This window comes from Neovison vison, chromosome 2 (assembly GCF_020171115.1).
Source record: "Neovison vison isolate M4711 chromosome 2, ASM_NN_V1, whole genome shotgun sequence".
NCBI lineage: Eukaryota > Metazoa > Chordata > Mammalia > Carnivora > Mustelidae > Neogale > Neogale vison.
The window spans coordinates 197651735-197675281 of record NC_058092.1 but is presented as its reverse complement, the minus strand read 5'-3'; the positions used below and the strand labels follow the sequence as shown (position 1 = coordinate 197675281).

The window sequence follows — 23547 nt, the reverse complement described above, 5'->3', positions numbered from 1 at the left end:
TTCCGTTGCTGCATTTTTCCAGGGAAGAGGAGTCAGTATTGGGGGCTCCCGTGACCTCTTTTTCCATCTTTTCTCCCCTTCTCTCTAGTCTCCAAGTGCAGTGAGATCAGGACACCCAACCCCAGTCCTTAGGAGGGAGAAGAGCTATCAGTGCGGGTGCATGGGGAGCGTGTGCAGTTCGGGACAGCACTCACTCCGTCTCCCACTGCAGGAGCATTTGCTTAGCGCCTTCTGGGTGCCGGTCATGGGGAGTTGGGGTGACTGAGTGCCTGCTTTCTTGGTTTGCAGACTGGCAAATGCAGGTTGTGGGGGAGGGTGTTGCTGCACAGGCTACAGGGGCTGGAGCAGCGTTGGCTGTCTGCTGACCCCCGTGGGTGGCTCATGATAGCTGCTCACCCTCTCCTCCCCCCTGTGCAAGCAGATATGCTTTTTAAAAATTTATTTATTTATTTGAGAGAATGGGAGAGAGAGAGAGAGTCCTAAGTCCTAAGCAAACTCTGCACTGAGCATGGAGCCCCACTTGGAGCTTGATCCCAGGACCTTGAGATTGCAACCTGAGCCGAATCCAAAAGTCAGACGCTTAACCATCTGAGTCACCCAGGCGCCCTGCAGATGTGCTTTGGGGACAGAGTTGAAAGAGTTGGAAAGGTGATTCTTCCCAGTTTGTCAGATGGGAAAACCTTGGCCCAGAAAGACACCAAAATCCAATTGTGTCATGCATGCAAAGCTTCAGGTGTGGCACTGCTTGGACACCTGCCTGTGATATGGTCCTGTGGGTGCCTGGGGCATGAGAGAATGATTGAGCAGTGGGACCCCTGGGCCGGCCTAGGCTCAGCCTGCTCCTGGGTCGGGGTATAAGGGTTTGCAGGGTGGGAATGGAACTGGGGTATAGGGGGCCTGCTGGTTCAGGGGTCATCAGAATTGGACCCTCTATCCTGGGTGCAGAATGGCCGGCCCTGCTTCCGAGGCAGAATGGTTGTGCCCTGAGCACTTGGAGGTCAGGAGGATGTCTGTGCCTTTGTAGAAACCAGCCCCAGACCCTCTGTCACCCTCCCAGGAGACACTCTCTTCAGATTTTCAGGCAAATTAACAGGAACTTCAGCAAACCAACCATTTCCATTTGGAATTTAAATTGATCGTAGACAATTTTCTGACATGCATGTCTCCTGCCATTTGCAAAATACACATCACGGGTCTCTTCTGGAAGCCTGGCTAGGCAGGTAGCATTTCCTCTGTCCCCAGCTGTCACCACAGGTTTCCAGGTTTGCTGGAACCAGGGTTGTGTTTGGCGACCCCAGAAAGAGTCCAGTGCTGAGAGGCCTGGTCCTCAGGTCAGTCTCAGGGAACCTGGGATGGCAGCTTGGGCAGATTCAGGGCCACCTGGGGGCTGTCACGTCCACACTGCAGGGCAGCGGTGAGTGTGCCTCATTCCTGTACCCATCCCTGGGAGGAGGCCATCTGCCGGGGCTCCTTCCTGCCAACCCTGGGCAGAAGATGAATAGATGGCTTGGACATGGCTCTAGCTGGAGGATCTCACAGGCCGGAGTGGGGAGGCAGCTCTGGGAACACAGAGAGGAACTGGGAGAAACCAGGGAAGACGTCCTGGAAAAGGTGACAGCTGAGTAAATTCTTAAAGTATAAGTAGGAGTTTATAGGGGCCCAAGGGAGAGTTCTGCAGACTGATGTAACAGGGCATGCAAAATTATAAAATCTTGAAAGGTGAGGTGGTTCAGGTGTGGAGACAGAGGGGAATGCCTACTTCCTTGCTCTGGGCTTGGTATGGATGGTGACTCACCCAGAATTGATCAGAAGCCTTAAGAGCTCTGTCTGCTGTCTCTGCCTTGTGTTGTGTATCATGTAGCTGAGTGGCTTCTGGAAGAGGTGAGGAATCTGGGAGAGGTGGTGTGGGAATTCCTGATGTTCTTTTCCCTACTCGGTGATTCATTTCCTCATCTGTGAAATGGACATTGGACTAAAAATTCCCATAGGTGAGGGGCGCCTGGGTGGCTCAGTGGGTTAAGCCGCTGCCTTCAGCTCAGGTCATGATCTCGGGGTCCTGGGATCGAGTCCCGCATCGGGCTCCCTGCTTGGCGGGGAGCCTGCTTCCTCCTCTCTCTCTCTCTCTGCCTGCCTCTCTGCCTACTTGTGATCTCTGTCTGTCAAATAAATGAATAAAATCTTTAAAAAAAAAATTCCCACAGGTGATCCTGAGTATGACCAGAGACCGGTGGGGACCAGCGGTGGCTCTGTCCTCTGTCACTCTTAAAATGTCTCAGTCCACAGCGGTGGTGAGGCGAGCGGAGGCTCTGGGATGGGGCAGAAATTTTAGGGCCAAGACTGGCAGAGGCTGGAGCCAGGTTTAGGGACAGGTTGGAATATGTGACGGGGTGGGTGGGCGAGATGGGCAGGAAGGCTGAGGCAGAGGGGCGCTGCCTGCCCCTTACATTAACTGGGCTTCAGGCGCTTGGGATGCCTGGGAGGTGTTGCTCCATAACTTCCCGACCGTCATTTTTTCCACCCACAGATACCCATCGGGCCTGCCGTGGGGATGCCCAGGTGAGCCAGATAGGTGTGGTCAGATGCTGAGAGAGTTCCCTGATAATAGGGCAGTGTGTGTGGTGGCTACATCCTCCTGAAGACAGCGACCACCTAGACTGGGGGCAGGGAAGGAATAGCTTAGGGAAGGCCCTTGGAGAAGAGGTGTCCAGGCCAGACTCACTGAAGGGGAGGCTGTGGACGAGGCTGTGGCAGGTGCCAGGGCCCGAGTGGGAGGACCGGCCTGCCTCTATAGCCCCTGCCCTTTGCCTTGACCATGCTGTCGGGGAGAGCACAGCACCTGCCTCTCCTGCCCTGTCTGGGCAGCCCTCCTGGAGGGTACAGGGATTGGGGAATGGGTAGGGTGCAAGCAGAATGTGACCTGGAGTCTCCCAGGCAGGGTCCAGGAGATCCCATGACCTCAGGCAGCAACAGGCAGAGGTGTGAGACATTTGGGTAGTTGTGTGCTCTGGGCATAGCAAACCAACTTAGGAATTAAGCTTCCATGGGAGAGAGTGACGGAGTCCACTTGCTCCCAGATGTGCCCCGCGCTGCCCCATCTAGGTCATAGCTGAAGTACACGGAGGATACCCTGACAGTCAGGCCCTGTTCCTAGCCCTTCGTACTACAGATCTTCGATTTACAACAGGGTTACCTCTTGGTAAACCCATTGTAAGTTGACAGTATCTTAAGCTGAAATGCATTTAGTACACTTAACCTACCGAGCGCCATAGCTTAGTCTAGCCTAACTTAAATGTGCTCAAAATGCTCACATTAGCCTATAGCTGGGCAAAATCATCTAACAAGCCTCTTTTATTTTATTTTTATAGATGGATTTATTTATTTGAGAGAGAGAGAGCGCCACAAGCATGCAAGTGGGGAAGGGTTAGAGGGCAGGGGAGAGAGACTCTCTGGCCGACACACCGTTGAGCGCAGAGCCTGACATGGGGCTCAATCTCACGACCCGGAGATCATGACCTGAGCAGAAATCAAGAGTCAGACTCTCAACGGACTGAGCCACCCAGGTGCCCCTCACAAAGCCCATTTTATCATAAAGTGCTGAACATCCCCTGTCATTTACTGAAGAGTGGACTGAGAGTGAAAACCAGAATGGTTTAAAGGTATCGGGTACTTCCCTCGTGATCCTGTGGCTGACTGGGAGCCGGGGCTCCTGGCCCCTGCCCAGCATTACCGGAGAGTATCATACCACATATTGTCTGCCTGGGGGGAGATCAAAATGCAAAGTAAGGTTGCTCTTGAATGCTTATTGCCTTCACACCATTGCAAAATTAGAAAAATTGTTAAGTCCCATCATTGTAAGTTGGGGACTGTCTATATTTACTCAGTCCTGTGATGTGGTTCTAGTATTTGCCCATTTTGCTGGTGTGGAAATTAGGCACAGAACAGTTCTGTGTCTTGCCCGAGGTCACACAGCTCATGAAGTGGCAGAGCTTGTCTCTGAACTTGGCAACCGGACTCTCCTGTCTTTCCTCAGAACCTACCCACTCTTTGTGTGGTCCCTGGTGTTTTGGGGGGCTTTCCTTCTGGCCAGGGAGGAGGGGCACTGGCTGTGTTGGCTCCATGCACTTGCTAGGACTGAGTGGTTATGGTGGGAGGCATGGAAGGTATAGGACTAGAGAGGCAGGGGGTCTAGAGGGCCAGGAGGGGTGTTACAAAGTAGCAGGCCCAGAGGAGATCACAAGGGGATCCTTACCTGAGTTTCACTTAAGTCCCTGTTTCAAGGCACAAAAGCCCACTCTGGACCAAGGTGGCCCCTTCCCACTGGGTGTGCCAGTTGTGTCCATGCTCCCCACTCTTGCCTGGGGCACCCTTGGGCATGTAGAGGGGATGTACCCCTCTCCCTCACTCCCTTGCATAGTCATCAGGATGCCATTGTTATTTTGGGGGGTTGGAGATACCCCATATTCCGTATCTGAAGCCCTTCAAAGTCCCTCCTTGGGGTACCAAATCTTCAGACCCATGAATTATGTCAGAAATTTGTGAGGAGAGGGGCTGGGGCAGAAGGGGACTGCCATGTTTATTTCCTGAGACTGACCCAGGTCTCTTGGTGGTGGTGGGGGTGTGTGGGTATGGCCTCCTGAGGTCTCTAAGCTCTGCTCTGAGCCGCAGCTCATGGATACTATTGTCCCTATAGGGCACTGGGGACCCAGGAGGGTGACTTTGCTCTGGCCTTGGCTGAGCATATCCAGCTCCTGCAATCCCTCATATGGGCCCGACACCTGGCGGCTTCGAGCTTCCTGGCCAGGGTGTCAGGTGGAATTAACTGGCAGCAGGGACAGGTGGGTGTTGATTGAGGCTGATTGCTGGGAGGCAGCGTCTGCAGGCTGCACAGAGCTATTTCCAGCCGCTCCAATTGTATCAAGGAGCCTTAATCCTTCTAAGTGCCTTTGTGCTCTGGCAGGGTGGAGTGAGGGTGGGGGGCCAATGCCAGAGCAAGGTCAGCCTTCCCCTGGTTGTCTGCATTTCCCTTCCCTTTTACCCACCCATCTACCTGTCCATCTACCAGTCCCTTCAGGCATGCATCCATCCGTCCATCCATCCATCCATCCATCCATCCTGTTGTCATTCATTTCCTCTGTCCCTCAGGGTTCAGTGTTTATCTACCATATGCCAGGAACCATGCTGGGACCCAATTCCTAGGCCCTCCCTTGGCTCCCAGTCTAGTGTTGGGGTTAATGCACCGAGGCCCCATGATGGAGGGGAGCACGCCACCACAGGAGCACTGGCCTACCTTGGGAGGTGCCCTGTGCTGGAGCTGTGTCTTAGGGACCAAGCAGGAACTTCATGGGTGGGATGTGGGCTGACAGCCTTCCACGTGGAGGGCCAGCATGACCGAAGGCTAAGAGGTGGGAAGAAGGGCAGCAGAGAGCAGGAAGTCACCTGTGTGCGGCAGCATAAGGGTGGGGCTGGTGTTGGGGACAGGAGTGGAGAACTGGATGAGCTCACCAGGGTGTTGGGCCTGGCCTTGGCGTGGCAGGTCCCATAGGGATGGGCGTCCTTGAGGGCCTGAAGCAGGGTTTCAGGATGATTGCTTGGGTGAGGAGGAATGGGCCAGAGGGGCAAGACTGGAGGCAGGAAGATGAAAGAAGGACCGTGAGCTTTGCTTCAGAGCCCTGCTCCCTTCCTGGTGCTGGGGCCCCCTCTCTCCTCTCATCAAAGAATGTGGGCCGATCTCCTGGCTGGCTACCTCTGCAGGAGTTCTTAGTTTCAGGCTTGAGGACTCCTGAGGTTCCTGAGACCCAGCCTCGACCCTGGAGGGGGGGCCCTTTCGAGTGGATGGGGTACCACTGTCCTGTGACCTCTTTTGCTCCACCACACCTCTCCCCAGTTCTGTGTTCCCCTGCGCTGGGTCCCTCCTGTCACTCTTCCCCCATTGGGAGGAGGACCCACCGTGGCCATACTCGGGCCATGGGCAGCCGGGAGGCACATCCCAGAGATGCCCGCAGGCCCGCATGTGCTGGGGGCTCTTTCCCAGGAGCTCCCTAAACACAGCTTGGGGCGGCTTCTGCCCCGGATGTTTGGAAACCCCGACGAGGATGAGCTGTGGCACTGGAGCCTGCACGGGCGGGGCACACAGCATCAAGCAGGGAAAACGGCAAGGCTGAGGGCTGGCAGTTCTCCACGATTCTCTCGCCAAGGATGCATAGGAAGGAGCAGAGTGATCCCCTCTTTCCCTGTGCACGACTCTGGGAGTCTTCTGGGATGCCTGTGATGTGATTCTTCTCTTTATCCACACCCTCCCCTCTCCTGTCCCTAGTGTTTCTATCTGTGCTCTGTGAGCCCAGCTGCCCTCCTACAGGTCTGTAGAAAGGGCATGTGAGTCCCTGCGTGCTCCCCGTGGCCATGATGGTGCCAAGGTTGGTGTAATGACAGGCAGGTTCATTAATTGAAGGCTTCTCTGCTCATTAGGAATGTTCTCTATCCATGGATACTTAAAGTACTTCAAGTACTTCAACTACCTCAGGCCTGGGCCATTTTTGAAGTTTAATACAGGGTCCTATCATTCAGAGGTGTGGGACTTTCACACCCCGAAAGTGGGTTTTTTAGAATATTTTATTTATTTATTCGACACACAGAGAGAGAACACAAGCAGAGGGAGCATCACGCTGAGGGAGAGGGAGAAGCAGGCTCCCCGTTGAGTGGGGAGCACGATGTGGGGCTTGATCTCAGGAACCTGGGATCATGACCTCAGCCACAGGCAGACGCTTAATAACTGAGCCACCCAGGCGCCCCTGAAAATAGATTCTTTAGCACATGGTTCTGTGTCTCTCCCTGACAGCCTAGGGCCCCTCGACCTTCTTGTCTCTGCTTTAGGACAGGCACTGCCTTGCATGCCTCGGGGAGTGGGGGGCGCAGGACAGCTGGGACCCTGCTGCCTCCAGGCCACAGTCAGTTGTCGGCCTCCTGCCTTACAAGAAGCAGTGTTTCGAAGGAGAGTACAGATTGCCCTGAGCAATAATATAGTCCTCGTCCGAATATGAATATGCATAAACATTATAAATATTTGTAATTTTCAGCCTTGCACGGTGCCTCCCTTGGTCTTATATCCTTCTAAAAAGCATTTAAGAAGTCAACTGTTTAAGGCCGAAAGATGTCATGACGGCTCTGGGCGGCCACTCTTGCCTCTGCCTTGGCTGCAGAGATACAGGAGAGAGGGGAGCCCAAGAGCGCTGCTGGGATCTTGGGTTTGGGGCTTACCTGGGGCCCTGGCCAAGTCACAGGGCACATCCAGCTCACCCGCTGGAGCTGTGGAAGGGACTGGGAGATGGCACCCCCTTCTTCGTCCCCTGTGCTCCTCACCAGGATCCTCGGCTGGAAAGCCTGAGCCCTAGCTCTGTAGGGCAGAAGCGATACTCGGTGTGTGCGGCTAGACCTCGGCACCCCCACTGGATCTAATGCAACAGTTTCATTCTCTCCTTCAAAAAACAGTCCCTAGGCATCTGCACCTCGGGGATCCTGCAGTGACCTCGACAGTTTGGTGGCCAAGTCAGGGTGATCATTCAGAGTGACAGCTCACCGTTTGGTGGCCAAGACAGAGGGCCATCATTCAGAACGACAGGTGCTGGGCTGAGGTGAACTGTGTGTGTGTGGTGGGAGGTAAAAAGGTCCCAGGAGGCTTCCTAGAGGGGGGCATGCTTGAACTGAGCTCAAGGAGCAAGGGGAGGTGGACACGGGTCTTGAGTGTTGGTATGATGTTGGCTAGTGCTCTGGCTGGCTGTGTTGAGGGAGTACACCTTGGGTGCATAATGAATGTCAGCTTGTTGTCTCCCCAGGTAAGGTCAGGGCCCCTGGGGCATGGTGGAGGCATGGGGGTCAGGTACAACCTGGGGGTGGGATCTTTGGGAGGAAAGGGCTGTGTCTGACCTATTTGTGTGTCACACCCAGCCACCACAAGGTTGTCAGAGCAGAAGCAGCCATGCTGGGAGGGCCCGGGCTGGGCTGGTGGGGCAGGGTGACCTGGGTCTGATCATGGCCGGGGTAGGCTGCAGCGTCCCAGTGCCCACAGCTTCTTGTATCACCCTATGCACATCTCAAGGCTCTGAGGTGTAAAGATCATCTTCCCGTTATCTGTGTGGGGGCATGGGCAGCTGGGGTGGGGAGTTGTGCTTCTTTCTAGTGAGGCTCTGCCTGGGTAGGTGCTGATACTTAGTCTCGAGCAGGACCATCTTCCTTCAACCAAAGGTTTAAATAGATGCAGAAAGTAGATTTGTTAGCCTGGGTATGTTGGGAGTGTTGGGGTGTGTGTGAGAGGGTGGGAATCTGGGCGTTCAGGAAGAGGGGGAAGCAGGGAAGATGGAGCCCAGTTTGTGGGACATGTGCCTGGAATGAGAGCAGGAAGGTTTTCCTAATTTCATTTTTTTAGGTGACTTTGAACATCAGTGTACTGCTTGCTGGTTCTTGGTCTTCACCTGTTGGTCCTTGGTCTTCTCCTGTACCACTGGGTTTGTTGGGAATGTGGGAACAACAGGATCAGCAAAGTCAGACTGCTTGAGTTTGAACTCAGGCTCCATTGTGTGACCTTGGGCAAGTGACGTGGCTCTCTCTGAGCCTCAGTGTCCTCATCCGAAAAATGTTGACAATAATCCTTACCTTAGAATTGTCAGGCAAATCCAGTGAGATCCCCAAGGGATGCTGCCCTGAGCAGAGTGGTTTGCTCAGTAGGTTAGGTCTTTTCCTCGGCCCATTTGGCCCATAGTATCGCTGTATCTCTGTGAGATGACTCGGTGTGTGGTTGTCACTGGCTCCCATGCCACCTCAGCCACATTTTGGAGAGCAGTCTCAGGCCTGGCAGAAGGCTGTCCACTTGTGTGGGCCTGTGGAAGAGAGCACACTTGCCCAAGTGTGGGACTGCCCTTCCTTGGGGTGGAGGTCCCTGCTGAGGAGAGACAGTGCTGAGGCAGACCACAGAGTTCAGATAGCTCCAGATCCTCCCAGAATCATCCATGCCCAGTCAGGGGTCTGGGGTGTGGGGCTGCCTGCATGGCCTGGGAACTCAGTGCAGACGAGCCTGTGTGCATGTGCGAGGCCGTATGGGTGTGTGCATGCTTGCGGGGTGGGGCCTTTGGGGGGACTGAGCCCCAGCCCTGCAGCTCCCCATTCCTCTTCTGGCGGGAGCAATGGGGGCTGCATCCTCTCACTCCTTTGTCTCCTTGTCTCTGTCTAGCAAATTTGTCTGGGCAGAGGAGGGGGGCCCCTGCCTTCCATGGCCAGGCAGGGCCAGAGTTGGGCCAGACTTAAGCCTATGGAGCCTTCTAGGCCTGGGCCTTTCTGGGGACCCTCTTTCATAGCCAGAAAATGCTTGAGGGAGTGCAAGTCACAGTGAGCACATATTTTGTTGGTTTTTTGGAGAAGGAAGGGCAATTTTCACCTGTTTTCGGAGCCTCTCTGCCCCAGTTTGCTGTACCATAGCACCCTCCAGAAGCAGACCTGTCTCACAGGAACATGTGGCCAGCAGCAGCTCACACAGGGGGCCTGTGCCAGCTGAGCTTGCCCTGCAGACGGAAGTGGCCTCACGTGTGCCCCCACCTGGTGAGAGCTCTGTTCTCTGTGTGTGCCCCTGGCACTGCCACCTTCTGCTTGGCTGAAGGGGAGGAAGGGGACACCTGCTCCCCTTGAGCTGGGCTCCAGGGAAAGGCTTGTGTACTGCGTGTGCCTGCTCGGACTTGGAGAGTTTCATGAAGCAGCTCTGCCCAGGCTTACACCCTCTGTTCCCCTCAGTGATCTGAGAGGTGATCAGTCTGAGTGATGGGCCCCCTGCACTGAGGGTCTACCTCGAGCGCCCATGCCCCATGTGGTGAGGTTGGCTCTCCTCTCTCCCCCTGGCTGCCAGCTGCTCTGGGGTGTCTGCATCCCTCAGGCTCAGCCTGTGCCTCCAGTGGCCTCCATGGGGTTTTCCATTAGGGGCAGAGGTGGGGGAGGGACCCACTGTTGCTTTCCCAGCTCATCCACTCTCCTCTTCCAGCTCCTTCCCTGGCATTCCATTCTCTCTCCTAGAGCTCTTTGAGCCTCCCGGGGCATCGCAGATGCTGACCGCAGGCCGAATGGCTGGCCTTACTCCCTCTAGGGCTGGAAGGCACCAGCTCCCATCCAGCCCTGCCCTTTGGGCCCTCAGCCCAGGCTTGGGTGGGCAGCCTGTGCCTCTCTGGAGGCCTGGGTTCTTGGTCTCATCCTAGCCAGGGGGTGGGTTGTACCTGGCAAGAAACTTCACATTGCCAAGCCTCAGCTGTCCCTCCGTAGAGGGGAGTGTGGCGATTCTCTTCTGGGTTGTGGGGGATGTCAGGCCATGTGCCACTAGTCCTGCTCGATCTGGGGGGTCGGGGGGAGGAAGCCTGGGCTCGGGGTCTGACTCCTTGCTTGCCCTGCCATTCTGTGCTTCTAGCTGACTCTATCCCCTGACCTGTAAGGGCCCTGACAGTCCTCACTGCCTCCCGTACCCACACTCCCCAGCCCTGGCCCTGGCAGGGCAAGGAGCAGGAGGAGTCCGCTTAGGCCTCGAGTCCTCTTGCTGCATCTCACTGGGGCCATTTTTCCAAAGGCAAGCTCTGAGCTGGCCTTGCCTGTGCCCAGGAGCCCTCCAAGTCTTCTTTGTGGGATCAAAACAAAGTCCAGCAGCTGAGCAGGCAAGACCTCTGCTCTGAGCCCCCCATCCTGTGTCTCCCTCACTCCTGGTGGGTCCACTGATGCCACATGTGCCTGCCTTAGATCATGCCATGTTGCCAGGGGCCTAGTTGCTCTCTTTCTCTTGGTCCCCCTTTTATTTGCATTCTGTCCCAGCATCAGTGGCTCTGTCCTCTTTGAAGCCCCCTTGCCATCCCGGGCTGCATGACTTCACGGTCACGCCCCTGTCACCTGACATCCTTCCAGGGACACTGAGCCTCAGATTCCCGGGCCATGCTCCAGTGCCCTCTCCACATGGCGTTTCTAGAACCTGGGCCCAGATCTGCATCATCTCATTGTTCCCGGCGTGGGTGCATGGTAGGTACTTGGAGAGATTTGTCGTAGGGCCTGGGGGGCAATTTGATTGCCCAATAGGGAGGATCTGGTTCCCAATCGGTCTTCTCATGGCAGGAAAGGTGCCAATGGAAAAACTGAGCCCCACTGATTGGGTTTCTCTTAAGTTCCTCTCTGGTTTGTGTGAATTTTGTTGTATTGTTTTTCAATTTTCTCCAAGCATCTGCTACTGTGAAAATTTTCATTATCACTGGCAAGGAACCCCTCTCATCCCTGCTGGCTGCAGGAGATTTCTGATTTCTCTCCCAGTCTGTTTCAAAGCACCTGGGAGCCAAGATGCCTAATGTCCCCGGACCGGCTGGGCTTTCGCTCTCGCATCTCAGGAGTGAGCCTCCTGTGACCGGGTTCAGCAGGCCTGGCCTGTGTCCTAAGGGCTTTGCCTCCATTCCCTTGGGATGCCGGGCTGGTGCAGCCGGAAAAGCTGCCCCTGGGGGCTGGGCTAGCACCAACACCAGCACCAATTCCTTTTCTTGAGAGACTGTCAGGAGGTGGCTGCTGGGAGCAGAGGCACCTGCCTCTTCCAGATGCATTCTGGAAGAGTAGCACCGTCTCTTCCGTGTTGGAGGCTCTGTGTTGTCATGACGGCTGTTCGGATGGTAATGAGGTGATAGACGTCAAGGCCATGCAGGGCCTTGGGGTGAACGAGAGAAGCAGCTGCAGGCTTTGGCATGTAGCACCTCAGCTGGGTCCTGCCCCACTCAGCCCCCGCCAGCAGAGCTGCACCTGGGCCCCCTGCTGGGGAGATGCACAGGTGGGCCCAGGGTGGCCATGGCCCTCACCAGCAGCCTGTTCTTGGACCTGGCTGGGCTGCTTTCTTCCCTGGTCTTAGCTTGCTCCTCACGCAGGTGCTGGGTTAGTTGTAGTCACTGGCGGGGTCTGGATGCTTTCTGGGTTGGAACTCATTTGAGGCTTGTTCGTATCCTGTGACGTAGGCACTGTGGATTTTGTTTGCTTGGTTAAATGCATTTATCTGATTTGAAATCAGTGTGGTAAGGCCATTTTTAAGGTGGGGCATGGAGAGGGCAGGGATTGCCCAAAGCTACTCGCAGCTGAAGGCACAGAGCAGGGATGTGAGTGTGGGTAGTTCAGCTCTGGAACCTGTGATCTTCCCGTGGGTTGTTCCATCTCTCTGGGAGGGACGGAGTGCTTCATTTTTGTTTCAGCCCCCAGTGGGCTGGACAGCGGCCTGCCACCTTCCCCTGTGTCATTGGATGTCCTCTGCAACAGTGTGTGCTTGGTTGAAAAGGAGCTGGGAGGGAGGGTGCTGAGCACCTGATAAGTGAATGAATGATGAATGTGGGAACAGACGCTTCCCAAGGGGAAGGAATTAGCATCGTAGAATTGATTCAAGATGTATTTTGTGCCAGAGGCTTTATTTTTACGTCTTGTGTGTAATGCGGGTGCTGTGACCCATTCCTCCTTGTCCTCCTCTTTTAAAAAATAATACATCGATGTCCTATAAAGAGACTGGCCCAGGCTCCCAGATGCTAAGTGACAGACTAAGGCTAGGGCTTTGTGGCTGCTGCCTCCTGGGAGGAGTCATGGGCTGAATGGAGCAAAGTTCATTTGTAAGACACAGGTCAGGAATCTGGGGGGCGGTTCCCCCCCACCCCACTGTTGTGTTCACAGTCAGCTGTGGGCTTGGACCAGTAAGTGTGGCCACCAGCCTGCTGGGACTGCTCCATGCAGAGAGCATGACAAAGACGTGGAGAGCACTGCAGGGCTCCGGGGGTGTGCTCAGCCCCTGCTGCCACAGCTACCTCCCTGGCTAGGTCCTAGATCCCTACTCCTAGAGCCCTCACCCTGGGTGCTGTGTGCTGAGGGCTGTGGGGAACTGTGTGCAGAGGGGTGAGAGGCTGGCCTTATCCCTGGTTCTGGCTGTAAGGTGTGGGGGCTGGATGGCAGCCAGAGGTGGAGGGCAGCTAGGCTGAGTAGAGTGAGGGGCGGGGTGGGGCTGTGGAGGGGTGGCACCTAAAGGGGAATCCACACACCCTGTTTGAGGGACATCATGCGGGTGGCAACGTTGAACTCAAGGCTTCCTTCTGGAGGGCGGGTGCAGCCCTCCCAGTGATAGAGTCAGGGAACGTGGCAGGATGAACGAAGGGCTTCCCTGGGTCAGCAAAACCCAGAAGCTGGGGTCCAGTGGTGGGGATCCTCCCCTTGAGAGGGGGCTATCTTTGCCCACTTGGGGGGGGTGCTTTGGCCAGTGCTTCAGGGCCGGGCTCCATTGGGAGATAGACCAGGGCATAGCACAGTGGGCTGGATCCATGCCTGCCTGACCTGCTCGGGCTTGTGGGGTTTGTGTGGGTGTCCCTGTGGACATTCACCCTAGAGACAGACCCATGGGGTGTGACAACCTGTTGCCCTGAGTGAGAGTGCCATCTTGGGCTGCCCCTGTGGTGGTGGGTAGACCAGGGCCAGCATATGTCCATCCAAAATTGGCCTGTTGTTGCCTGCTCCCCCAAGGCCTCTCTGGGTGTCTGTCTCAGACTTGGTGCCAGGGATGGAGAGGTCTTTAGGGGACTCAGTCCAGGGTGTGACAGAGACCTGTGAACAAACAATGGTGCTCTCCGACTGTACTTGTGTGTAAAGCAGGGCCTGTGGTGTCCTAACTGGTGGAACAAGCCCTCTGGAGAGGAAGAGGCACTTGAACTGAGTCTGGAATGCTGAGTTTCTACCAGGGGAACACAGGTGATGGAGATGTGAGCCTGACACAGCAGAGCCGCTGGTATTCCTGCTTTGTGCCTCAGAGCCAAGACGTTGTCTCCTGGAAGCCTCCCGGGAGGCCAAGCCACAGGAATAGTGTGGGGTCTCAGAGCTGGAGCTCAGAGGTGGAGCTAGGCAGGATGGGGACGTTTCTACACCCTCTCAGCTTTCTGGAAGGGGCGCTGGCTGAGAGGTGACACTTGCTCCTGGGACACTAACCCCTTGTGTGTGTGGTCAGAGGAAATGGGGCGCTCAGGGCCTAGCTGGCGGGTATCCGTGGGCCAGCTTATACACCCAGGGTGGAGATTGGGAGTCAAGGCATACACATGGGGCTCTGTCCCTCTGGGACAGTCAGCCCTACTAGGGAGAGAGGGCATAGACTGGTGGGGGAGAGAGATTCACACGCACACGCACATACACACACACACACACACACACACAGACACACACACACACACACACATGCACTCTGAGAGAGAACTTAGGCTAAGGCTCAGAAAGTGAGAAGCAACAACAGGGGAATGAGAGAGATGGCCTGAGAAAGCTAGAAAAGTTAGACATAGGTTGAGATGGGAAGGAGATCCAGCAGCCTCCCTGAGTCTCTGTTCCCCGTCTGAGAGGTCTACGCTAGGCCTGGCAGGAGCACTTAAGCTGGGCGGGTCTGGTGATGGGACAGCCTTGGCTTTGGGGAGACACATGCAGGTGGAAGGAGGGGAGAGGCACATGTGAGCTGGCCTTGGGCAGCCCAGGGATGTGGGGAGGGCTGAGGTCAGGCTCTGGGATCTGGCCTCTTGGTGTACATCCAGCCTTGGCCTCTGGCTTATTCCATCTTCCCAGCAGCCCTAGAGGTAGGGACAATTATTAGCCTGTTGGTAAGTGAGGGCTGAGGCTCAGCCCAGCTGAAGTGACTTGCTTGAGGCACATAGCTCTAGCTGGGGCCCTGCCTGTCTCGTGGGTCAGAGGCAGCTCAGGGTTTGAATCCAGGCTTCCTTGTGACTTCGGGCAACACCCTGATGTTGGCTCTCTCCTCCTGTCAAGAGTGGGGTAGCAGTACCCACTTCCCTGGGGAACTGTGGGTTCAGCAATGAGGCGGATGTGCCGGGCCCCCTATGGCGCCTGGCGGCCGTCTGTGCACGGCTCCCGTCTTTTCTGGAGTCCAGAGCAGCAGAGTGGCTGTGTCCTCACCCCCAGTCCCTCTGGCTCTAAAGGTGAAAACGCCGTCTTGCCTACCTTGGAGTATCTAAGCCTGTCCCAGCTGCGGCCATACAGGATGCCCCTTGTCCCTGAGTGCATGTCCTGGGAACGCTGAGCTCCCTGTGCCGCCAGCTGTCCCCTGCTGTCTTCTCTGAGCCAGGCTGCCACCTGGGCTCAGGACCTGAGCTGTCCCTCCTCCGAGGCCCCGGGAGCCGGCGCTCCTCAGATCTGGGTGCGTCTCTCCCCTTGCCTCGTCGGCTCCCAGACAGCACCCTTGCTTTCTCCACAGTTCGCACGGTCCCTTTCCCGCCCCCATACCGTCTCTCCTTCTTGGGCAGAGTTAGAGGAAGTGAGTGTCCCTTGGCCCCCGGGCTCATCTCTGCAGAGATTAGATTCTGGAGCCAAGTCCAGGAGACCCCAGAGCCCACAGTCTTAATTCTCCCCATGCTGCCTAGGGCTAGGCCCGCGCCAGGATGAGACACACTTTGCCGTTGCCCCATTCCCGACATGCGTCCCATCCACAGATTCTGTGGGGGACTCGTTCACCTTGGGGCGCTGACATTCCCAGCTCTTTGTCCCTAGGCATCTGTGCGTTCACTTCCTCCTTCCTGCCCTGAACATCTTCTCATCATCTCTGTATCAGGCCCTGGACCTGCAGAAAGCTGTGAAACTCAATCTTGAGTGTCGCTTTTCTTGGAACCTTAGGAATGAAGCATGAAGTCCAATAATACAGACTTGATAGAGAGGCTAAAATACTCTGACCTCCAGGGAAAGGGAGGATTAGTTTTTCTTAGCATGGGGAAGTCGAGGGACGTTCCATAGAGAAAGAGGCACTTGGGATGGGTCTTGGAGGAGGAGGAGGAGTTTAGAGCACGTGTGAAGGGAGAGGGGCATGGTGGTATGAGCACAGAGCTGGGGGCATGTGGGACAATAGAAGGGTGCCATGCTGGTGTGTGGAGTTGGGGGACCCTGGGGGACATCTCACAAACGGGACTTTGACTCCCAGGTGATGGGGAGCACGGCAGGAATTTTGGGGAGCATGCTTGGTTGTTGAACTTTGGTCTGCAAAATGGGTTAGAGAAAGAAATGCCGGGAGGCAGGGAGACCAGTAGGCTGATGAGAGATGTGGGCAGGAGTAGGGAGTGGCATTCAGAGGCCGGGTTGGGAGGGGGGAGCCCAGGAATAGCGCTCTGGGCTTGGATTGCGGAGAGAGCTACAGGAAGCCCCTGGGTGCACTGCTGCTTTCGAGGTTCTCTGAGTCTCCCAGGACTTGTCACTGTCCTGATTTAACTTCCACAGTGTAGGCTTTGTGTGAATCCAGCCCGGGAGCCCGGCGTTCCATTGGCGGAGCAGTAAAAGTCATTAACGAGGAGCTGGAGAGCTATAAATAAGGCAGCACGATCCCACCCCGTGTTCCCTGTGTTTCCAATCTGTGGGAGCATGGAATCAGTTTTGATTCATTAATTGGCATAAGGATGAGGCCCCAGAGATTGGCATGGTCCTGCCAGCTCTTCTCCACCCTCCTGCTCTGCTCCCTGTGTCCTGCCTGCACCAGCTGCTCACTTGCCTCAGGCTACACTCCAGCATCCATGGGAACCCTCTGGAGCTGCTCCTGTTGTTCACCTGGGCTGGGTGGGAAGGGAGGCTGCAGGGGCATGGGCGCTCCCAGCCTGGAGGTACTTTGGGGTCTCCACTGACTTCTCTCTCACTGTTCCCTTGGCACCGTCTAAGCGCTGCGTGAAGCTCTCCTTACTCTAAGACTCTCCAGATTTTGGGATGTGACTTCCCTTTTGGGAGGACATGAGTATCTGGGCACCTTGGCAGGTTTGAAAACTCTGTCTCACCAACAAACTGGGGATGCCAGTAGCGCTTCTCTTGCAGAGTTGGTGGGAGTCTTAAACAGCTTGTTGCTCTGCTGTGCTGTGCTGGGCGCTGGGCCAGTGGCTCAGAGGGTAAGCGGAATGCCCGCGCTTTTGCCCATGGGCTCATGGGTCAGAGAATGAGAGGCCTGGTGGAGGCCACACAAAGTAGTCCACAGTTGCAAATGTTGGTGGATGGTATGCAGGCAAAGTGCAGTAAGGGAAGCTAAAGGTCATTGAAAGTTCTCTCGTGGGTGTGACGGTTACCCACAGAAACCCAGAAGAAGGGGAGCCAGCCACCGGCCGCAGGAGGAGCTCTGCAGACCAAGGGAGATTTGTGGAGACCTAGAAGCAAGGAGAGCTTGGAGTATACCTTAGTTAGGGCATGAAGGCCGCTGCCTGGGACACAGGGTATGGGTGTGGGGTTGCAGGTCTGGTTGGGAGCGTTGGTCTTATTTTAAAGCCAGAGGGAAGTTAATGTGGACAGTAAGCAGGGAAGCACAGCTTGTTTGGTGTTCCACGAAGGCCATTGTGCTGTGGCGTGTAGAGTGGAAGGCAGGAAATGGATCAGTGGGGAGGTTGAGGTAGGTCGAGGTGGGGGATGTCATGGTGGTTTAAACCAAGGTGGCAGAGGGAAGTTGACAGACCCAAGACTTATTTACATATTATATAAAACATCCAAGACTTGGTGATGGCTTGGATGCAGAGGGTCAGGGAGAGAGAAGGGTCAAGAACACGTGGCGGAGAGGGGTGCGCCGTTTGCTGAGATTGGTGACCAGAATAACCACCTTGCTGGGTGCATGGGTCTCTCTGGCTCCCCACCGTTTGCTCACAGCCATGGAGAAAGGGGGAGGGCAGTTTGACCAGCCGGGGTGACTCTCACTGGGGATTTCAGCAGCTGTGCTACCTAAGGAGAGGGCGGGGCATGAGGTTGTTTGCAGGAGAGTGGCTGGAATGATGGCCGGAATGACAGCTGGACTCAGCCGAAGGATGACTGGACAGACGCTGAGCTGAGAGGAGCAGGGAGTGACGGCAGGCGGAAGCCGCTGGGAGTGCACGCTTTAAGTAGGTCTGTGGGACAGGATCCACCAGAGGGCAGGAGGTGAGGCTCTGCTGACTCTCCTTTGGGGTGTCCTTTGCTGGTGAGCAGCGAGGGCAGGGTCAGCATCCTAGAGGAGCAGAGCTCTAACCTCTGCCTTTGTCTGGTGCTGCCACCCTTTCCCCCCATTTCGTGGTTTTGTTTACCTTTTTAAGTGTCTTAATAAAACATGAGAAAAATATTTATTCTTCATAGATCAATAATTTACTATGAGTTATGACAATACTAAATTTGGTCAATTATTCATGAACTATAAAGTATTTATAAATGCTACCTTAATTTAAAGCGTTAGCCATTAGAATTCAAATATTAATAAAGCCGGTGCCAGCTGAAAGGAGGAAAGGAAGGGCACAGATAATGAGGGTGGCTCTGGGAGGGTGAGTGCTCACGGCTGTTAAGAAGATTAGAATAACGACTTGTCACCGGGAGCCCCACTTAGGGGGCAGGCAGAGGTGCTGGACCCCCTGTGAGAGACAGACTGTTCCTTCTGGAGGGCAGGGCTAAGCCCTGGGCTGCCCAGAGCCTGGCTCTCCCTTCTGTTGCCTGCTGAGACAAGCAGAGTCTTGTCAGGCTGCTCTGGGCATGTCTGCTTTGACCCAGGTGGAGTGGCCTCTTTTGCCTTGTCCATCTGGAAAATGTGGGATTCTTGGAGGGATGACAGAGGCCAGTTAGCACAGGAGGTTAGGGGACCTTGTCCTCAGAAGTGCAGGGCCCACATGGTGGATCCCACCATACCAGGACCACATCTGGTCTTCCAGAAGGAGCAGGTGTGAATGTGCAGGGGCTGGGGGCGGGCGTCTGGTGGAGGGGAGGCCGGGGTGGCTGTGGGCAGCATCATTTCTGGGTGGTCTCTTCCAGCACAAGTCCTCTGGGGCTATTGCTTGCCCCCGTGAGTCTTGGTGCCTGGAGTGACCTCAATGTCTGGGGGCACCTCTCTCACCAACAGCGTCCACTCTGGGCACCTAGTGACTTGATAAAGCCAAGGGTTTGCTGTCAGCTGGGAGAGGCCTCGTGCCCACTTGCCAGCTCCTTCCTCAGGGCTTGCGCTCAGTGTGGAGCTGCCCTCAGAATTTCTTTCCAGGGAAGTGTGGGGTCACAGCAGCCCAGGAATCCTGGACTGTGTCCCCTACTGGCCACTGTGTCTTCCAGGACTGGCTCTAGAGGCTTCTGGTCATCTGCTTCTGATGCTCTCTTTGCTGGTTGTTCTCTGGCTGTGTGGCCCTGGCTGAAAGGCCAACCCTCTCTGTGCTTCAGTTTTCTCACCAGGAAATCAGAAAGCCCAGGTGGGATGAGAGTTACAGAGAGCCCATCTGTCCCATGATGTGGCCGGTGCTGTGCCTGACATGTCCTACCCTGAGGGTCTCGTGTCTGGGAAAGCCTGGATTAGTAGGATGGCGTCTCAGGGGACACTGGCGGGAATGGGATTGTGGGGCTGTCCTAAAATCCTGGCAGAGCTCGTGGGTCCTCTCCTTTGGGCCCAAGCTCGAGCTCTGAGCATTCTTTCCCCCAGTTCCTGGGAAGCCACTGCGCAGTGCACAGACCTTTACAGAGACCCTCTGCTCTCCCAGGCCGCCCAGCACGGGGAGGGGGCTGGAAGCTGATCACATTCATCTCCGCTTTTTGCTTTCCCAGCTGATGAGCCACTCTCAGGGTGCCCTTATCAAGCCATCAAGCCTGCATTCTTGCAATCAAGAGAGAGAGCCGCTTTATGACCACATGATATTGGAGGCAAAGAATGGTAACAAAGGCTCTTATCTTGTAGCAAGCCACAGAAACACCTCCAAGTAAAAGAGGCAATGACTCTGGTGGCTTCTGCATCCCTACTGGGTGTCAGACAGTGCAAATGGCTCTTCACACACCGAGATTCTTCTTGGAACATGCACAACAGCTCTGGGAAGTGGTGCCATCGTCTTCATCTGACAGAGGCCCAGAGAGGGCCAGCACTGTCCAAGAACCCACAGCATGAATGTGGCAGGGCCCAGATTCAGACCCCGGCCAGGGGACCCCAGCACTGGGGTTCAGCCCCTCTCCCTACAGTGTGGGTATGAGTTGTATAACGTCCTGTCCCAGGAATGAGCACACAACCTTGATTAAGCTAATAGCTGATTTGGCTTTGATCTGATGTATTTTGATCATATTATTTTTATGTTAGGAGCCTCTAAATAACCATCATTTCAACAGAGCCCCAATTAGCAGGCCATTCATAACAGATTGGAAATTGACTGGCATTGGGCCTCTCCATTAGTGCCTGGGCGAGGCTTCCAGCCTTAATCACCGGCCCTGTCCCGGAGGCTGGTGGCCTGAGGAGCTTGCATGGTGCTGCAGGTGTCGGTTCGAGGGGCAGGACAGCCAGCCCCACCTCTGCAGGGAGGGCTGTCATCAGCAGGCGTGAGGTCCCTTTCTTTTTTAACTACTCTTTCTTGGGATCCTGGGTGTGACTTAGGTGGGGATATTGATGGGGTGATGGGTGTGCCCAAGGAGAGTGGCAGGAAACTGATACCTGTTTAACTTCTTTCTTGTGTATGGCAGAAGCTGGGATTTGCTATTCATGGTTTTTTTTTTTAAATTTATTTTTTATTTATTTTCAGCATAACAGAATTCATTATTTTTGCACCACACCCAGTGCTCCATGCAATCCGTGCCCTCTATAATACCCACCACCTGGTACCCCGACCTCCCACCCCCCGCCCTTTCAACCCCCTCAGATTGTTTTTCAGAGTCCATAGTTTCTCATGGTTCACCTCCCCTTCCAATTTCTCCCAACTCCCTTCTCCTCTCTAACTCCCCTTGTCCTCCATGCTATTTTGTTATGCATGTTTTAAGTCAGTGCTGCCAGAACTCTGCTGGGGAGAGATTCTTATACTCATTTAATAGGAAATGGGGGCTCAGGAAGGAAACATGCCTGTAGCCACAGCCTGCTGACCAGAGGACCCTTAACCAGACCTGTGGTTAGATTATAGGGTGTCTTCCACTGCCCTGGTGAGCCCAGGTCCAGCCAAGAGGTTGGTGTCCCTGGTTACCAGCAGGATGGGGCAAGATGACCGGTCAGGCACTTTTTCCCTGAGCATGTTCCTGCTGCCTGGCCCCTGTCTTTGTCCCACTGCACCCCTCTCTCATGCTGGTCTAAATCCTCTTTCTTCAAGGCCCTGATGTCACCCCTCTCTGAGCTCAAGGAGCATCATCTCTCCTTCCTCATGGGCTGGATTGTGCAGTCTGTCTTCTTGGTGGGTCCAAACCCCTCAGAGTCGGGGCTTAATGTTCTCTTGCTCTTTACTCCCCTCCAGTACGCAGTGCAGGGCTTTGCACATAGTGAGGGGAGTGGGTACTGAGTGTATGTATGAAACACGCAGGAAGGAAGGAACCAGTCTGCAGGGAGCAGTGGGATGCATGCCCAGGTGGGGAAACTGAGGCTCAGAGAGGTTCAGAGACTTCAGAACTGGTGTATATGGAGCGGGTGCAGGTTTTGCCCCCAGAAGTCAGGTGGTGACCTGGGAGGGAGTTGGATGGGGTGGATGACAGCTGAAATGAGCACCATCATGCGTATCCTGGGCTGGGTGTCTGGACAGCCTTGTATCCTCATGATGTCAGGTCATTTTGTGTGATTACTTCTTAGAGTTAGAAATTTGGTGTATTGGGAATGAAAAGAGTAGGTACAAGAGAATAAGGAGGAATTCATTCAGCATCACAGCACCTTGCTTTTCTCCTGCCTTTTGGTGATTTCTCTTGCCTTTTCCCCAAGTATGCTTTTTGCCTAACTGCAGTCCTGGGGAGCATATAATTTTGTGTCCCGCGGTTGTCACTTAGCTGCTTCTCAAAAGTCTTTTTTAAACTGGATTGTGTCTCAGTTCAGCCCTGTCCCTTATCGCTTGTTTTTTCCTCCCGGCCTGTTATCTGGAAAATGGACGCGAAGCCACCTGCTAAACACAGGTGTCATGAGAACAGAATACACAAAGTATTCAACGGTATTTGGCACGGAGAAAATTCTCACAAAATAGTCCCTCCTCCTTCATGGCTTCAGTACTTATCCATCACCGGAAGATGATTTTCCTTTTCTCAAAGAATTATCTGTTCACGACTCAAAATTTTGGCAAAATAGAGAAAAGACGGAAAATCAGTTCAGGCTTCTTCTAAAATGCAGTCACTTTTAGCATTTTGCAATATTCTCTTCAAGTCTTTCTTTCATTTGTGTTATTTTATTTAATTGATACAATAAAATACATACAATTTTGTATTATTTTCACATAATTATGACAAGCGCTTTCCCATGTTACTGTATTATTTTCATAAGTAATTTTAAAGGCTACGTATGCTTTCAACAAATGGAGCATTTTTCCTAACCACTCCCCTATTTGCATCTTTTAGATTGTGAGAGATATTTTGAGAGTATGGATCAATGTCCTCTGAGTGTTTGGGGCTCTCAAGCCATTCCTATACTTTGGATAGTGCCTAGAGTAGAATTATTGACCCGAGGGCGTGAAAATGTTAAGGCTTACTGTATTCTTGCACTGGTTTCCGCTGGGGAATGGATCATGTCTAGGGAAGGATGGTGAGCAGGACAGGCGTAGCCCATGGCCTCTTGGAGTTTGTGGTCCAGTAGGGGAGACAGAGAGTTACACCAGCCATGCATTGTGCCGGGATGGGGGAAGTACAGGGTGCAGGGGGTGTTTGAGATGGGAGGTCCTTAGCCAGACTGATGATGTGGAGTCTTGAGGAGTGAGTGTGAAGGTTCAAGACGCATTGGCGTCTCCTCCCCCAGCCTCTGCTTCCTTCCCCTTGGACTTGTTTTTCCTGCTGCTGGTCTCCTTCTCTCAGCCTCGTCTGAGACATTACATAAACCCAAAGGCCCTCCACCGCAACAACCGCATTGTCAAAGTTGTTGAGAAGTCTGCCGTCTGCAGCAGATGGCCTGCTGACATTCACAGGCTGTGTTTTGAAGTTGCATCTGCTTTCCCACATTCCTCCGTCACATAAGCATTATTAATAAATGTTTGCTTCCAAACTGGTGCAGTGGGTTGCGGTGTCGGGATGGGCATCTTTCTATTAATTGGTCTGATGTCCCCAAAAGATGCAAGTGTGTGGCTGAAAGGGGCATCCCTTGCGGTTCCTGGGTGACTCGTGAAGAAGATGAGCCGTGCCGTGCCGCGGTCCTGGCCCAGGCTGCTGGCGCCTCCCTCCCTCCGGCTCTGCCTCTGCCTAGCAGCGTCTTCCTTTGTGATTATCAGCTTTAGAATAATCCTGGGCTTCTGGAAGCACCTGCTTCATCTGGGGTTTGACCCCGTATTTTATGATATAAATCAAGTGGACTTGGCCAGAAGACCTAGCGTTTCTTTCTTTCTTTCTTTCTTTTTCTTTTCTTTTTTTGTTTTTTGCCTGCAACCTGAGTCCTCTGGGGTAAGTGTCTCCCTGACTTTCTGATGTAATTCATTCCCTTCAGCCCCAATCAGTTCGGTTCAGCCAATAAACGTGAAGCACACAGTATATTCATGGCCCATGTCTTGGCCTCAGAGATACACAGATCAACAAAATGTGTTCTTGGCTCTTAAAGGGCTCACAACCCAGGTGGGAAACAGAATGGCTAATGGAGCCGCTCTGACGGGTGTCTCAAAGCAGATGTGGTTGGAT

General features: G+C 54.4%; 1 protein-coding gene across 1 annotated transcript in view; it reads left to right on the top strand.

Moving 5' to 3' along the window:
• The window catches only part of GRID1 (glutamate ionotropic receptor delta type subunit 1), a 705818-nt gene that overhangs the window by 126208 nt on the left and 556063 nt on the right, over positions 1–23547 (top strand). The gene's annotated exons all lie outside the window — the stretch shown is intronic.